The following is a 4,892-nucleotide window of genomic DNA, read 5'->3' as shown; positions in this document are numbered from 1 at the left end:
GTAGAGCTCCTGTCTGTTTTCTCATTCTGTCTCTGTATGGCTGTGCTGTCCTGCAGCCCACCTTGTCTGGAGACGGCCTCCCCTCCCAAGTCTTCCCAGCTCTTTTGAGCTTTGGGTGCTTTCTTTGGGCTGGAGAGACCTCCTATTTGGGTTTATAGGCCCCATCTTCAGATACATGAGGCCTCTTTGCCCTTGTGATTCTATAACCTATAGATGTAACCTAGAACCACCAGGAGGTTACATCTAGTCAGGAATGTCGGGAGTAGCTCAGAACAGGTGTTTGGCAACGTGGGGTAGTCTAAACATCCCTCATTGTAACCTAATTCTGGCACAGCTGGCCGGATTGTTGGTTCACAGACCCTGACCTCACCTCCCAGTGACCCTGCCCAGTCTTGGGCCTTGAGATCTCAGAAGCCCATTTCTGGGTGGGGCTTGTATTGATGCTTAGACTTCCTTGTCCTCAGGTAAATCTCTAGTAGGTTAAGGCTGGTATTGACTGAATCTCTGCTTGAAACCAGGCCATAAGTATGGCTTAGTGGGGGCAAAGAGAAGAGTCACAGTGAGGCAGGTAGTGAAGGCAACTGTAAACTTCTCAGGAGTTCTTTCAAAGGCATTTCTGTTTCATTGTACCCTTCTGAGGTCAGTGTTTCCCTCAAGGCTGTTCCTGTTTTTTTTTGTGGCCTTTTCCCCCTATGTTGTTATGTTTTTTAAAAAGTAGTTAATGTACGTACACATCATCAGTAAGTAAAACAATGTTCCAAGTTTTTTTGATGAAGTATGAGAAGCAAAAGCCTTCTGCGGTTCTAGCTATAATTTATGTTTAATAAGGTTGAGAGTGGCTCTGTATGCTAGAACTCTTAACTGGCTCGGCTGCCATCACCCCAGATTTTCCCACAGTGCCCAGGAGACAGGATTCCCACAGGCCACTCTGAGGCTGACCTTATTTGGCAGAGAGGGAGTCCCAGAAGCCCCAGGAATTTAGGACTGCGCAGGCGGGGCCTAGCACAAGGCAGTGGCAGTGGGGCATAAGTGGATGAGGCTCCGCCTTGCCCAGCCCACCTCGCACTTTAATCAGCAGTTCAGTATTTGTTTTTATATGGTAGCCCTGTGGCCTTGGGCCAAAACATGTAATGAGAAGTTCCCGTGCACCAGGTGCTGTTCTGAGTTCTTTGGGTGTATTAGTCATTTAATCCTCACACATTCTAAGAGGCAGACAGATACTCTCCCCATGTTAGAGGTGAGGAAGCAGAGAGCTCACGTAATTTCTCAAGGTCATAAGTGGCAAGGCCAGGATACAAAGCTAGATGGTTTGATTTAGAGCCCACGCTCTTAATCTCCACTATACTGCCTCCTGACAATGTGGGCTTTCTCACTCCCTCTCATATTCTCTCTTCCTCTCTCTCTTTCTCCCTCATTGGTCTCTACTTCCCCTCTGGCCCTCTGCAGAGTAGCTTGAGTGGTCATAAAGTACAGATTTTACCATGTCAGTCCCCTTAGGATAAAGGCCAAAGGCCCTACCCTGTGCGCGCTCCCTGTCATCCTGGGCCACTCTCCTGTTTGCTGGCTGCTGTGGTCTTCCAGATGCTCTGTGCCCTCTCCTGCCTTGAGCAGGCCCTCTCCTTGCCTGTCTTTGCACATGCTGTTCCTCCATTTGGACAGCTCCTTACCATCTCTCCCCGTCCCTATCCCACCCGCTTTCTAGGTAACTGAACATCCCTTGAACTTAAGTCAAATGTCTCCATGGAGAAACCTCATCTACTGTCAGAACATATCAAACCCCCATGCGATACCGTTTCCCAGTTTGCCATAACTTTTCTTAATGATAAGTAGCGTGATAAACCATGATGATTTATTTGTGGGATTATTTGATTAATATGTACCTTTAACCCTAGACTCTCTAAGTTCCTTGGGTTAAGGAGTTTCTTTGTCTTGTTAACAACATATTTCAAGCACATCTATTTATAATGGGTGCTCAATAAATATTTGGAGAATAAATGAATGTATGCTGAGCACACATATCTACAGTGAAATTCCCATAGTTGCTCTCAGCCACTGAAGCTCTGTCAGCACCGGAATTTACAGCATTTACAGTGTCAATAGCCATTGTTTTATTTAAGGGTGGAGAAGAGAGGCCGTAAGGCACAGGCTGCTGGGCAGATGTTCAGGGTGGTGACTGGGGCCTGTGCACAAGGCCCACCCACATAGATTTGCACATCCACAGGATAACTCTGCCTGTGAACAGGGAAGGAACACTCCTCTGTCGCCCACTTTCTCAGGACATGGTCAGTCCTACTGCAGGGGAACAAATGGGTCTCTGTGACCCACAAACATCCTTCAGCCTCACAGAGCTGGAAGAATTCTCCCACACATTGTCTGTTTAGTCACCAATTTCTACTAATCCTTTAAGACAGACCGTAAAGTTTACCTTCTCTGAGAAGCCCTTCTTCAGGACTGGTATTCAGGACTCTTAGTTGAAAGCACCAGAAAGCAAATTCCAAAGAGATTGTTAAAATAGAAAATTTATTGGCAGGATGTCGAGTTACCCCATGTAACTTTGGGACATTCGAGGGCAGTTGGACTTCAGGAGCTCAAACACAACCTGGAATTACTCTCTGTATCTTTCTCTCTCTCTCTCTTTTTAATGTTCATTTATTTATTTTGAGAGAGAGAGTGTGAGAGTGGGGAGGGGCAGAGAGAGAGGGAGAGAATCCCAAGCAGGCTCCACACTGTCAGCACAGAGCCCAACATGGGGCTTGAACCCACAAACTGTGAGATCATGACCTGAGCCAAAATTAAGAGTCGGTCACTCAACCGACTGAGCCACTCAGGTGCTCTTTTTTTTTTTTTTTTTTTTCAACTTTTTTTAATGTTTAGTTTTGAGAGAGAGTGTGAGCAAGGGAGGGATAGAGAGGGGGACAGAGGATCTGAAGTGGGCTCTGCACTGACAGCAGCAAACCGGATGCAGGGCTTGAACTCATGAACTGTAAGATCATGACCTCAGCTGAAGTTGGAGGCTCAACCTACTGAGCCACCCAAGTGCCCCATATCTCTTTCTTGGCATGATGGTATCATTCTGTCAATCCTACTTCTTCCACAAAGTAGGAAACATGGCTGTCAGCAACCCTGATTTCATACATCTTACAGCTTCACTACCAGAGAGGAAATGCTTGTTGTTCCCTTATTTCAGTTCAAAAAATCCTGGAGAAGAATCTTGGCTAATCAGTAATGGCCAGGGCAGCAGTGTCGCATGCCACAGATAGGGCCTTTAGGGGCCCAGAGTTAGGTTTCCAGAGACAGGGCCAAGTGTTCACAGCTGTAAGGTGGCAAATGAGGTGTTTCTTCCAGTGTGGTGCCTGGTACCTGGCACGTTGTTCAGGCATAATCTTTGTGATTCCTTATCATGTGTGGAGGCCTGGCAGGGGGAGGATCAATAAGGGGAAGCTTGGCTGAGAAGCTGTATCAATTGGGACTCCCCACTTAGAGCGTAAACTTAGATATCACCAATATTTACACTTCTGTAGTAAGTGAACTGATTTTCAGCTTAGCACATAGCCAACCAGATAATAATTTTTCCTAGTTTTATTGTGCCAGCGTGGCCAAGAGACTACATTTTAGCCAATGGGATGTAAATAGACTGTGTGCATCTTATTGGAAGTGTCTTCAGAGGCAGTAGAGTGCCCTTCTCTACCTCTCTGTGGACTGGAATGTAGACATGATGGCTGGCATTGGAGCAGCTGTCTTGTACATTGAAGAGGAAACTGATGATGGCAGAGTAACAATATTTAAGGAACATGAAGTTAGCATACCACAAAAGTCTATGTGCGAGAGAAATTAACTATTTAAGCCACTGTTTTTTGGCTTTTGGTTTCTCACAGCCAAACATAATACGGCGTCACTCCTATGCAGGAGAGGAGCAAAAGTTTCTGTTAACAATAGCAGTAGTAGGGCCCATAGGTAACCTCCCAGTCCCTGCCACCTGCAAATCTATCAGCAACAGTTCCTGTCTGTGTCCCCATTTCAGTTGTCTGGGGAATGTTGGTTCCTGCCTTTCCTGCCCCCACTTTCTTCCCAGTATGTTTTTCCATAGCACATTTCCCGCTCTCTCTGCCCACCCTAAAGGAAGAATCTGGGTCCACGTGACACTGCTTCTACTGGTCAGGCCCCTCTCCACACTGTTTTCCTCTGCCACCATTCTCAAGTGGCTCCTTCTTTGGCCCAAAAGAGGGTATATTTGACATGGACCACAGGCTGGGGGCTGGGGAGGGGGGGATTTCTGGATGCTGTGTGTTTTCATGGGCCATTGTATAGGTCCATGTGTGCTGTGTGTGACTGGAGTTGTGTCCAATGCCAACATATTTAAGTCAGAATGGATGGTGACCAAAAGAACAGAGCAGGGTCTGGAAGTCATCTTCCTGTGGGTGACCAGGGTACAGGGGGACACTCAAAGGCTTGGGGCAGCTATTTTTAACTGTTATAGAACTAGGTCAATATTTTAACAAGTAGCTCAGATATATTGTGTATACTACCTAAATATCAGCTGTGGTGGTATCAGCCTGTGGGTGAGTGTGTGTGTGTGTGTGTGTGTAAGACTTGGGGTACTGGTACAGCCCAAGGAGAAGGCTCTGAGGGGTGTAGGACTCTCCCAAAGTCATATCTTCAGGCAGTGGTAGATGGTACACACGTCCCTTAAGTTCTTGACCTTAGTGACAAGCAGGCTGGGGCAGATAAGTGCTCTGGGGACAGGGGCTGACCTCCACAAGAGGGCCAAAGATACTTGGGACCTCTGGTGGGGACACATGACAGCATTGAGGAGCATTAGAGTGATGGAGAAGACATTAGATTCAGAGTAGGGAGGTCAGGGCAAAATCCCCCTACATACACTCACCCACCAC

Source organism: Felis catus, chromosome D4, assembly GCF_018350175.1.
Source record: "Felis catus isolate Fca126 chromosome D4, F.catus_Fca126_mat1.0, whole genome shotgun sequence".
Taxonomy (NCBI): domain Eukaryota; kingdom Metazoa; phylum Chordata; class Mammalia; order Carnivora; family Felidae; genus Felis; species Felis catus.
The sequence above is the reverse complement of the archived record's forward strand: the minus strand, read 5'-3'. Positions refer to the sequence as shown.